The sequence below is a fragment of the Bradysia coprophila genome, unplaced genomic scaffold, assembly GCF_014529535.1.
Source record: "Bradysia coprophila strain Holo2 unplaced genomic scaffold, BU_Bcop_v1 contig_297, whole genome shotgun sequence".
NCBI classification, from domain to species: domain Eukaryota; kingdom Metazoa; phylum Arthropoda; class Insecta; order Diptera; family Sciaridae; genus Bradysia; species Bradysia coprophila.
Window position 1 is genome coordinate 8,771,533 of NW_023503555.1, and position 13,877 is coordinate 8,785,409.

At 35.1% G+C, this 13,877-nt stretch overlaps 1 protein-coding gene across 1 annotated transcript in view; it reads left to right on the forward strand.

Moving 5' to 3' along the window:
• Positions 1-13,877, forward strand: part of LOC119079038 (ATP-binding cassette sub-family G member 4) — a 46,704-nt gene that overhangs the window by 4,943 nt on the left and 27,884 nt on the right. The window lies entirely within an intron of this gene.

Here is a 13,877-nt window from a genome sequence, read left to right on the forward strand (position 1 = left end):
TTACCTACTTTTTCTACTTTGCTCATTGTTGGATCGATTTTACCGATGATTTGAATTAGTTTCCCGACAGTTTGAACTAATTTATCGACAATTTGAACTGTTTAACCGATGATTGAACTAATTTATCGACAGTCTTAACTGATTAACCGACGATTTAAACAAAATTACTGAAAATTTGAACTATTTTACCGATGATTTCTTCTAAATCACAAGTTGAACTAATTTACCGACGATTTCTCATCATTTTACTTCTTCTTTCCCATCGTTTTTTTAAATTTTTAGTCAAAACAGTCTGTTCTCATAGTAACAGAAATGAGTTCCTCAACATATTTGAGTGGATTACAAGCGAATTTTCGCCACTCAGACATAATTTGTTGATTTGCTCGATTTTTTTTTGTACGGTGAAATACACGGCGCTTTTAAAGAATTACAATGAAATCAATGTCTTACCAAGACTTGGCTGCTCATTCATAATTGTCTACTAAACCTACCAAAAAAGTATTCCGCTTCATCTTTCGTTAACTCATTTTTTCGCTCGTTGAACATTTTTTAGCCCCGTACGAAGTACAAAGGGGCTTATAGGATTACGATGCCGTGTGTAATTGATGGAATTCGAAGCAGACGGTAAGGGCAAAGTGTTTGCCTATGTTCATAGATGACGAATCTGCAATAAAAATTGTGTCTGTCCGTCTGTCCGTCTGTCCGTCTGTCCGTCTGTCACGTCGATATCTTGAGTAAATCAAATCCGATTTCAAAATTTTTTTTTTCCCTGAAAGATAGTCGAAAAAGTGAGGCTAAGTTCGAAGATGGGCATATTCGGGTCGGCCCTTCGTGAGTTAGGGCCACCTAAGTGATTTAAGGTCTTTTGGTGATATTTATGGCAAAATAAACGATGGAAATGTAAATGACACGGCAAATGATAGGTATTGTCAATACCAATCTAGGAAAAAAAAGTTTTTTAAAATCGGGTGAGTGGACCGTGAGTTAGGGCCTTAGAAGTGAAATGCTACTAGGGCCCTATGTGTATTTTACATAGAACTCGAGTAAATTTCATTCGTTTTTCGTAATTTTTGTTTCATTTGGAAGGTAATCAAAGGCCGAATAGAATTTAGTTGAAAAAAATTTTAAATTTGGGTCCTCGGACTGAGGCCGATACTAGGCCCTTCAAAAAAATAAAATTTTAGGGCGATTTGAAATTTTTGTTTCATTTGAAAGGAACGTCGTACGGGGCTTCGTAATTGCGCTATGCGCAATTTGTAAGATGTACATATTACATAATAACTTTACTTTAACTACTTTAACCGGCGCAATAGGCTTACGGTCAAAGTAGGGTGACAGACGCACTAGGGTCACGTACGCAATAGATATACGGGTTTGTACGGGGCTCAGTCGCAGCAAACGCTCCGACTATTCTGATGGCTCGTTTATGTATTGGATTCGGTTCGGTAAATGCGATAAGTGGTAGGTCAAAAACACTTCCAAGGTATAATACAACAATTACATAAAATGGGATGACTTGATGTATAAAAGCTAATCAAAATATGAAGACGAATCTGTTGCTACAATTAGATAAGATGAACGAACTTATGTTCGATGCTCGTGTGACAAGTGAGCAAAATCATTTTTATCTGAACTATGTCGATCGCTGGAGGCTAATAGTATAGTAGTTCATAGGTACCATAACGTTTGAAAGATAGGAGAAGGCAATGGATGAAAATACAATTCTTATCGAGATGCTTACATTTCACATCCTTTAACCCAATCGAACCTGCTCATAACTCTAATCAACGATTTTAGCAATGAAAATTTTATCGATGATTTTCATCAATAAAAAAGTGTCGATAATACTCAACGATAAAATTAGCGATGAAATTAGCGATGAAATTAGCGATGAAATATGCGATAAAATTAGCGATGAAATCAGCAAGGAAATAAGTATTGAATATTTCACTGTAAAACGGTAGTGATCTTTTCGTAGAAGTATTTTTATCAACGATGATTTCTGCTAACCTACCTACACGCCTACGTCACGTCGCGTCAATATCTATTATATTATTAGGAACAGCAATTTAGGGATACATTTGTAGCGATTTGATTTAATTATATTTACCAATCATGCTTCGAACATTCAGCTATTAACGTTATCAAAATTGGTTCGGAATTAAGAAATCGTTGAAATTATAGGTTTTTATTAAATTAAACGACAAAAAATTACATCAGTGTAGGGATGTTTCAAAAAACTAAATTGAAGAAGATATACACAGACGAACAAACTTATTCTGCTGTAAAATTCAAACCAACAATTTAGTTTTTTTCGGATGACGCATTTTTCTTTTTTTCTGAGGCTTTGTCCGCTGCTCTTTTAGCGCTTTTGTATCGTCGAAAATGGCCCATGAATTTTGCATTGTTGTCATCTGGACCAAATATATTTTCGAAGTTTTCTACATAGTCAGTTTTAAGTAAATCAGAGAAGAAAGGATGAACGTCAAACAATTTTGTACTTTTCCAAAATCCAAGAATGTAGCTGCCTTTAATGTTGATCCGCTTTTCCGCAGTCTGCCAACCAACAGTGTCAACGAAAAATTTTGGATCGAAAAGTGTTTCGATTGCACGATTCATATATTTTGGCTCAGATTCATTTGTCAGAGGAAGCAAAGCTTCAACCTAAAGTTCAAAAATTATCTCAAAAGCTTGGAGACGTACTTATATCGGAACTATTGAGCAAAAATAGCTACATCTAAACCACTTAATATGATTTAGCTTGATTTCAGAATGTTATTACCAGTTCTACCTGAAAATACTATAAATCTGGAAGATATGACAGCAAATAGGCTACGGCAATAACTCACCAAGCCTTCCGCATGCGGCATATTTGCACCTTTTTCCGTTTCAACATCTTCTTTATCCAATAGAACTTCATTCTCTTTATAGACAGGGATACTGCTCATTGGTAGTTTAATTCGCTGTTCTGAGTCTTTAGATACATCAAAAGCATCTATAGGGCTAAGCTGCTCATTCATGTCCTCAGCGGTGACAACTGAACGGATATCGACGGCGGCGGAAATAATCTCAGCATTCAGGACACCATTCTCAAATTCATCGACATTTGAAGTGGGACCTTCCTACATGAGTGAAAAGGTGTCACGCCTATCTTTTTTGAGATACTCAAAACACTTGCCACATTTGGAGCCGCCACTTCATTAACAATTTCGTCGGCATTGAGAGCATTCGGATCGACATTGAAAACATTCTTTTTAGTCATGAAATCAGCATTTGGCAGATATTCAAAAAGAATAGGAAGAGTGACGATAGTCTGTTGAGAACATTCGACTTCGAATCCTGTGTCGCTCTTATTAATCTTATCATTTTCAACATTTGCAACGGTAACGTTTTCTGCTGAAATCATTAAAGATTTGGCATAAAAATCTGGCAAGTCATTCTTTACTCATTCAAGGATTTTCACAAAAAACATTTGTGAATGCGCAGAAAAGGAAAAGAGCTGTTTCTCGGTTTTGCAAAAGTTTTAAAGGGTAAAGGTGACCTGCGTCTAAGTTTTTGATAAGAAATTTCTAACCTGAGTCTAACTTGCTTTCCGAATTTCCAAAAACTTCACTGGTCGTCATCGTTTGCTTTTCTACGCCAAAATTGGACGGAGTTTCAATCAAATTGGTCAACACTTGCAGTTCGTGTTGAGAGTTTTTTACAAAAGAAGCAAACATCATTTCAATCTTGCCAATTTGAGATTTTACGCCTGATGGCACTTGCAATTTCTCCGGGGTGCTGGTTAGCTTACAATGTTCAATCGTTTCATGATTGGTGCTGAAGTCACTATCTTCAGTACTTTCCAACTCAAATTTGCCTTTTAGTAATGATTCCATTTGTAAGCGATTTTTTTCAAGATTTCTACTACAGAACTCAATATTACCTAACGTAGGGCGCTCATCGCGTTTAATGTTTTGCACCATGTATTCGCCTCCGAACTTTGCCCGCTGATTATAATCGGAACTGTCGTTACCAATTATTTCGTCTGACAATGATTCATCCGAGGACGCATCTAGAGACGAACTATTCGATGCGAAATTATAATCGGTATAACCGCGTAACGTCTTGAAAAACTTACTCCATCTCAGTTTTTTCGTAGTCGTACTTCATCTTCTTGTGTTGACAATTGCGTTGTTCCATTATTTTTTTTTTGTTTTCAGGAGTTTTCAGGCTTTTACACGAAGGTGAGAAAAGTGTAGAATGACAGAGCAAATATTTTTTTGTTTGATAAAAGTTGCGTGATCGGGTTACTATGAATAGTATATAGATCTCTGTGGTTTGCGAAACAGTAAGGCACAGTGCAGTGGATTACTTTGACGATTTTGTGAGCGAAATAATCATAGCCAACCTCACAAAAACGGAAAGTTATTTAAATTCCTACAAATAACTTCAAATATAAACATTTCTCGGTTACTAAAACTGTGTATTAGCATTTTCTATCTAACTGTTATCTTAAAAAATATTTTAAAAACTACCCCACTTTGTGAAGTTGGCTGTGTTTAGTTTGCACACAAATTTTGGCATTCGATCGCACTGACAGTGGTCAAAATTTTGATCATCGGTTGGTTGAAATTAGAAAGATGCTAAGAAACGAATTCAATGTTGTTTGTTATTTCTGAAGAACATTTGTTTTTAGTGTACTTGGTGAGACACAAATAAAAAAAAATCCAAATGTATGGAAAAAACGAACTGCTCATTCATTCATTATTATTATTGCATTCTGAGATCCATTCATTTTAATAGTTGAATTTATATGTTGCAAATAATTGACATGGCCGAATGGCTCAGAACATGTGTCGTAGATCGACATGCATGAGGTCCCCGGGTCGAGTCTCTCTCTGGGTTGACTAAAAAAGTGAATAAGTGTTAATAGGTACCTATTAACGCTTATTCATTTTTTTTTATAAATAAAAAGTGTTCAATTATCTTTTTGGCTATCAAATTTGGTGCAGTGTTCCAAATTATCCGTTCTATTAGCGGTAGCATGAGTTTGAATTTAGGTACAAAAATAGTCGCAACAGTTACAACCCTTTGATAAACAACTCATTTATTGCTTTCGTTACTTTGATGTTGGTGCTGTTCTCCACTTCTACAATGAAAAAAAAAAAAAAAAAAAAAAAAAAAACAGAGATTCGAACCGGCGAGCTATGAGTTTTCGGTCAGACGCACTAACCAACTCGCCCACAGGGCACACGTTCTCTCGGTGTTGTTTTATATTCTTTGATTTGTAAACTGCGCATTACTAGAACAGTGCTAAATACGACGGACTGCTGTTAACTGTTAACTGATTTAATAAAAAAAATAATTCACGAAGTGATTCACCAAATTGCACATATTTCGCTTATCGTCCCAGTTTCATACAATAGTTATTTATGTATTTGTCGTGGACGGTAAATTTTTGGCAATTTTGCGATTTGTAGCCCTAAAATAGCCACAACTGATGCGTATACAACTTTTCATGCAGAGTGTCCAAATTACGAGAAAATTCAGTAATTTTGTCCCAAGACATTAAAAATTATTTATAGTGTAAACTGGAGTCTGTACTGCAATACATAAAGTTCAATCTAAGAACTCCTAGATTGACTTATCATCTGTCTGACGTTGTGCAATTTTTTCCGTCTTGTTATAAGTTGGTTCATAAATTTAGCTTCAAGAAATTGAATAAGCGTCAATAGGTACCTTGCTTACCATCGCAGAAGTGATTATCAGTGAGCGTAAAAATATGAATCGGTATATATGAATATGAAAAGAAGTGAATAAAATGTGTTCACTTTTTTATTGAAATTTTGCACTCATAGAAACAGAAAACGACATTTTGCTGGTGAACAAGATAGTTTCTCTGACTGTGACGAATCATCTGATGATGATACCGGAAGCGGCATTGATTCTTATGATATCGACTATGAAGATGAATCTGAATATGACGATAACGACGAAACTGCTGAGGAAGATGTTCAGAGACAGATAGGAATAGGATGGAGTAGTGTACATTCAACATTTTCCCCGCGAATGTCTATTCCACAATACCAGGAACCACAAATTTTGCATTGTGATGAGGACTCATCAGTTTTGGACATTTTTTTAAAGTTATTTCCAAGAAGTCTTTTTATTTGGATAGCAGAGTGTACCAACGAAAGACTTAAAATGTTATCCGAGGAAAAAGGAAAGCTAATTCAGCTAACTGATGCTCAAGAAATTATGGTGGTTGTAGGGGTCCTGCTGGTAATGTCATTCAATCGAGTTCCTCATATGGCTATGTACTGGTCGAAAAGTAAATCGCTACGAAATGAGACAATAGCCAATGCAATTTCCCGTGACAGATTCATGTTGCTACATTCGAAACTCTATTTTAATGATCCTTCGAAACCAAAAGGAGCAGAGAAAACGTACTACACGAGCGAGCTCATTAGTTGTTTGATATATACTTTCAATCGGTACCGTTCAGAAGCAACTCACCAAAGCATCGACGAATTTATGGTAAAATTTAAGGGGCGAACATCAATGAAACAATACGTTCCAATCAAACCTGTGAAAGTTGGGATGAAAGGCTATTGTCGTGCTGATGCTGATACAGGATATGTTTATGCTTTTTATATATATCAAGGCCAAGAAAAACAACCTGTGGAAGGAACTTTGGGAGAACGGGTATATACATTCAGTTATTTTCGGTAGCTTCAACCAAAATACGAACCAGTAACGTATTTGTAGTCATGTCGACAATAATGATTTCGAATAAGTCAAATCAATCAATGCACTTATACGTCTCATTATTGTCAATAATCCTGTTATTGTGTATTGTATATTTACGATAGGCTTGTAAAACACGAAATCTGTATTGTCTATCATATTCTATTCAGGTGGTTACAACTCTTTGTAGTTCGATTCGCGAAGAAAACGTCGTCATTGTCATTGATAGATTTTTTACGTCAGTAAATTTGTTGCAAAGTCTGGACTATGCATGTCTTGGTACTGTCATGAACAACAGAAAAAATCTACCAGTTCTGACTGGCACTACGAAATTGGCCCGAGGTGAATCAATCGCACGGTGCAACGCTGATGGTATCATTTTCTATAAATGGCAAGACACAAAGGAGGTAAAATAACATTATACATCAAATTATCCATACGAAGGAGCATTCAGATTTTTTTGAAGAATTGCAATGTTTCATAAAATGATTCCTTCCATTTTTCAATGAATTAGTATACTTCCGTGGAGAAGATTCAAAGATTTAAAAGTTTCAATTGAGTAGCACCTATATCTCGAAGACAATATCCTTTTCTAACTAACAAAATTATTTTCGAGAAATGGTGTGTTTCCAAAAATGGAAACTATGCGAGCAAACTCTGTCCCCTCTACTTCCATTGTCTATTGGGACATCTATTGGCTTATTATTTCCTTCTATTGGAGTAGCAAAATATCAATTGTCCCAGTAAATAGTGTAGTTTCTCACTCGGCTTTTCCTTATCAACAATTTTGTAGCAATATTTTTTTAATATGTCCCAGTTCTTGCCTCCGTAAAAAGCTTGTGCCTTTGAGTGAAACATTCAAGCTCACATTTAAGTTCAGTGATTATTTTCAGGTGATGTTATTGTCTAATTGCCATGAACACGTCATAGGCACTACTGAAAGGACTCAAAAAGATGGCACTAAGAAAACATTTCAATGTCCTGAAGCCTTCAATTATTATAATCGTTTTATGGCAGGTGTCGATAAATCTGATCAGTACTCCACGTACTATGAGATTGATCGTAAAACGAATAAATGGTGGAAGCGAGTTTTTTATCGGTTGCTGCTAATGGCGGTTAGCAATTCGTGGATTTTATATAAGAAATGTCAAGGTAAAAAAACTCCTCTGATTGATTATTTAATACCGCTTGCAGAGGAATTAATTGCGATTGGAAAAAAAGAAGGCAACCAACGCAAATTAGCAGCAGGACCACCTTCTCGAAAAAAGAAGAAAATGATAAATGTGGATCACCTTCCCATGAAGAAGGAGACGAGACGTAGATGTGCACATTGCGCGGAGAAAAAGGAGCAAGTAAGAAGCTATTACATTTGTTCAACCTGTGAGGTTGCATTGTGCGTGGATTGCTTCGCGCCATATCATGGTCTTAAAGTTTAAATAATTTTCGTCACCAATCGCCTAATTCACCATTTTCTTTTCTACCCGTAATTCTCGAATTTCTCGATAATAATAATCAATATAATTTGAATTGTAAAAACCGTTACTTTCGTAAAAAATACATACGTTTTTTGAATGAGTCGTTCTATTTACAGAATTGTAGTATTCATCAATCAGCTGTTTCGCTCATCTCGTTGCCTAACTTTAGTTATGTTCTTAGTGTTTTCTTGATGTTTTCTGTGATCTATCGAAATGATGATAGTTGGAACGTTCACTGATCAAGATCCGAAAAAAATTGGCAAAATAACTTTACATGTTACATATATTTTAACCATAAATTATGCACAAACTACCGGAGATAACTGGTCGCAAAAAATGCATACGAAGGCGAACTTATATGAACACGAATATTTAGAAGATACATCGAATTTGTAATATAAATTGTTTTGAGTGTGTTTCGTTATGGTTCGAAGCAATAAAAAATTCTGGAACGTCAAAATACAAAGTTGTACTGCTCAAGTTAAATGGGAATTATTTGTGTATGTAGTGTGGCTATCTAACCACCTCCGATGTCAATTTTTGTGTGCGTATTTATTACGACACGACGGACACGACGCTCTAAAAATTATGCAAAAAAATTAGCTTACACTTAACAATGGTAACATATGAGTAGATCGTTTCCAAACAGTTCCAAATTCATTATATTACCGTGTGTGAGTGCGAAAGAGACAGATGTACATTTTGTACAACATTCGGTCTGTTCAATGTATGGAGATACAAGTTAGCTTCAGACTATGATTTCTTCTATGTTTTAATAATCAAGTACTTGATTTCGGATCGAATTACTTTGAGCATGAGTCTAGAATATAAATTTACAATGTACAACTTTTACAATATAAAAAGATAAAATTTTATTCGATCACTATTTCTAGATTATCCAGGTGACTAAGTGTTGATAGGTACCTATTAACACTTATCCACTTATTTATAAGTATAAAGTATTTTAATTTTTCTACTATGTCCAACGGAAATTATCAGAAATCGTGAAGTAGTGGAGCACACTGCAAAAGGTGAAATTTGATCTAATTACTTCTAGATTTGTTATCATGTTAAAAATGATGTTGATTCTGTTTATTTATTTCTCACACCCACATTTCTACGGCTCAGAAATTACTCATTTCTTTCTTCCAGCTTTATGTCGATCTTTCTCTTCTATACATAATTCAGAAGAAGTAGAGAAATTAAGTAAAAATTGTTAGTGATCGGCGATTTTTACGACAGAATGATTATATGTAATTTAGTGAAACATTTCGTTGATGATTCATCCCTGGCTCAAAATTTTTTAATCGACTAATTTAGCAATGACTTTATCTGGTAGGATTAAAAAATCATCACTGTTTTCAGTGATGAAATTAGAAATGATTGCTTATTTTCATCGACAAATTCAGCAATCAGCGCTGATATTTTCAACAAATTTAGCAATCAGCGCTGAAATCTTCTCCATATTGTACCGTCGGAATTGTTGGGTTAACAAACAGTAAGCCTTTCACCTGCGCAATTACCAGTGATTACTAAATCTTTTACTTCTTTTTATCTGAGTATTTTGATTAGATTGATACTAAACCTTGTTGTTCCGTCGTTTTTAAAAACATGCTGCAACATGAGAATATCTGAGGTCAACGATTATCGTCGACGCCGGTTAACAAATTAACATTCAAAACATGTCGTGTAAAGTAGACACTGGCAGTAGCTGTCCGTCGTTTACTGTACATACTGCGTCGTAGAAAATTGAATCAAATTTAATTTTTTTTTTCTAATTAAGTTCTTGTGGACCTAACCATCAATTGACCTTTGGTTACACAATGGCTGCAACAAGAACATCAACAACATGTACGACATACCATACATTCCGAAAAGCTATGTCATAATCCTGCAGCAATGAACTCCTTAAACTTATGAGATCACAAATAAGGCGAGTAGTTGGTGCGATCACGAACCACTGCAGGCTTTACGATAATCTAAATAGAATAGATCGACCCTACCTTCTTGATCGTTCTTGTGGTCTCGCACCTGAGACTGGAGTACATATCATGATAGGGATTGTCCACTCTCTATCAATCTCAGATTTTGCAACTCAGGTACCTCCAAGATGAGGATTAACCATCATTAGATGGCAAGTGCCTTAACCACTTCTTATCGAAAACTTTCCTTGAAAATTTCCTTGATAGAAGTAGTATAAGATCAGGGAGTAGGGAACAAAGGATCTTTGATCTGGGTTCCTGCTTCTCAATTGAAGAAGCCTCCCGAAAACTCTAATCTATCTATCTAACCAGCAATAAACCTTCCCTGGTATGAACGTAGTTGTAGATGTACAGGCCCGGAATCCTCAGATTTTTCTTTTCTTTGTCCCATCAGCGAAAGAAGCGAATTGATTATTGAATTAGAATTGATATTTTCTAGTATTGTGGTAAGCAAAGGACAAAGGAAAGCTCTATTATAGAGGAGAATGCCCACATCTAGAGACAGAAAAACCCTTGAAAATAAGAAAATTATTTACTCAGCTAAAAATAATGCTAAGCACACAATAATATAATAACGGCCAGCAGCAGCAGAAGATAATGAGTTTTTCTTTCAATAATAATTATTATTGTTGGTTTTTGTTGTTGTTGCCGTTAACACATCACTCACTTTTGAATCGTAAACATTTCACAATACATTACAAATAAATATCTATAAATTGTAACCCCACGAGGCACTGCACAACAAAATTCAATTGAATCATTATCGCAAGCAATTTACGTCAAATTTTCAAATGTAAATAAATTAAAAAACGTTTTTTTTTGCCTTCATTGAAATCGTCATTTAATTTCAATTTTATTTAAAACAAATAAAAAAAAACATTCGAAAGATATTGCACACAAGTCATTGTATATAGATAGATAAGATGGAAAATGTTGCTCTTTCTCTGTGACACATATTTATCGTCTCAAAAGTGTGTGTCAGTAGCTTTAATTAAGCAAATAATTGTTAGCCAAAGTTCAATAAGCAAATTTTACACGAAATCAGCACATCATGAGAAGTATGGCATTATTTTGGAAATGATTTATTAAGTTGAAACGAGTCGGGCTTTCCGTTACGAAACAAACAAAATTTCCGATCAATCATTGAGCTCTTTTTAATCGATTAACAGAAGTTATATTTCTACCACAAATTTTAATCGAATTTTTCGAATTAGATTATTTTACGTTAGCTCAGTGCATCTTTGATATTTACATCCACAGACGGCCCAAATACAACAGCCAGTTTTACCATCAGATCTTTTACTTCATATGTTAAATATGCATTTTCAATAGATCAATTTCTAATCTATTCCTTCATTATTTTTAACATGCTTGTTGCTATAAAAGACCACATTATTCAGAGCTGATCGATTATTTCCGACGTGTTGTTATCGGTAACAAATGACAGCCTGACAATCGACAATGCATTTTCATTATTTCTGTAATGTCAGTAAGTATGGAAAGCAATTTTTTACAGACTGCTAAGCATAGTTACCAATTATTATCGAATTTTTTCTCTTTGAAACATTTTTAACTTATTGACACAAAATCTGGTACTTCATTTAAGAAACATGTAGTCATTCTACGGGCTTACAAAATTTGAGGCTAGCGAATAATTATACCGATAGCAATATTGTAGTGATGTTAGCTATTACTGGCAGACAATCCATATTAATCAAAAGCATCGATATAATATAGGGTAGATAAGTAATGTCAAAGCAACTTAATGCGGAAAGATCACATGGATGTATGTGTAACGTAACTTACGTTTTGAGAAAGCGCGCGAAATAATGTCATACAAATATTTGAAAATAATTGAAACTCTGCATTTCTCAATTTCCTTTTTCTCTTCGTTTTGTGTCGTGATTCGTATTTTTTGCACTTGTATGTGTGCTATATTTCCGAAATTTCGTACTTCTTGTCTCATTATCTACAGTATATTATATCGATGATCAAAAGCAATAAAGTCAAATTTCTCTTGATTATGATCGATGTCGTGAACGGTATATCGAGATCGACATCCAAAGCCTCGCCAATGGCCACACAAAGAGGAAGATTTAATTTCAAACGTCTTATCTCACTTTAGGAATCGCAATAGGCCGGGTCGACCTGACGAATTCACGAATTTCTAGAACTGTCAAAAATCATTTTCACGAGGCTCAGATGAGGGCACTACCTAATTTTGACCTGAAAATGTTTTAACGTTACCAAATACTTTCTTACTAACACTTACTAATAATTCAGCTACAGGTTCATGGAGGTTCATCCAGGTTCAGCTCAAACTGTTGTTGTTAAAAAATGGTCAAATCGACCTACCATCTTCCTACTCGATTTCGTTGCACCCTTCATTCCAAATGGGCTAAAATATCTTCGAATTCGACCTCTCTTTTGGTTAGTTTGACGGTTGAAAGCTATTAATCGAACTAATTTTTCAATCAACATTGTCGCAATGAGGTGTATGAGAGACTTCTATTACCATTACCACTCATGCAGGCAGAGAGGTCTATTAAAACCTTCATTGAAGCAATAATCTACCATTTGCTAATTGAATTTTATCAATTAAGACGTGCAACTGTTGAACAGAAAATCGATTGCGATTCAACTAGCAATATAGTTTGATCATTCGACAGAGCAATCAACCATTTTCGAATTAATAAATTTTCCTTACGCTTAAAATACCGCAGAAATTAACTCAATCGCTTATCAAATCTTATGTATTGGTAAAATGCAAAATTATGTTAATAACGACATGGTCATTAGGCACTATAAATTGGCTGTGAACAATTGCATAGTTTTTGCTTGTCTTTCGATGGTTGATCAAACAAATTAGCAAATCCATTTGTGAAAGTGACAATCTCTTAGACAATGAAATTCAAAGTAAGAGATCGATGATCATGTTGAGTCTGATACGAAAATGATAACTGCAATCATTAGTGGAATATATCGATTAGGTTAGTGTGGGAACAATGTTTGTGTGAACTTGTGTAAGATAATGAAATTGACGAAGGTTGCATTGTGTAGAAGACCACAGCATTGGTCAAGGTGGTACTGAAGAAAGATTTCTATTTAAATAATTTTCTTTGTCGACTCTAACGAATTTCAATCTTCTTTTCTCAAACTTTCTTCTACTAACGTAGGTTGTATTCACCAAGGTAGAAGGTAGTGCAGAGGTAATGCCATTATTTTCGCTATCTCACAACCACGGCAGAGTATAATAAACCAGGCAGAAGCGGTTCATTTTCGAAATGTCAAATAAGTGACCTAATACACTGTATGAAAATGAACTGAAATGAACTCCGATTTAAATTGAAAAATTTTACTCGCAAAAAATAAGGCTACTAGATAATTTAGGTCCCCAGTAAAATCAAGTGCTCTTTCCTGGTTTATTTTACAATGCCGGGCTCACAACAGATGCCTCGGCTTTCTATTCCATTTTTTGCTTCACACTCGTCAAAATAATAACTTGGAAGTACGTACCGAATGTTAGCATATAATGGTACACTACTGTCCTGCATGGACCTTTGTGGTTGATGCGTGTGGGAACGTTGTCTTTCGAGCCGAAGGCGAGAAATATATCTTACAATCCGGTATTTTGTTGTCCTCTATCATCTATTGTCCCAATGCCAAGTAATTTCGATAAGCCCCTGGGAAA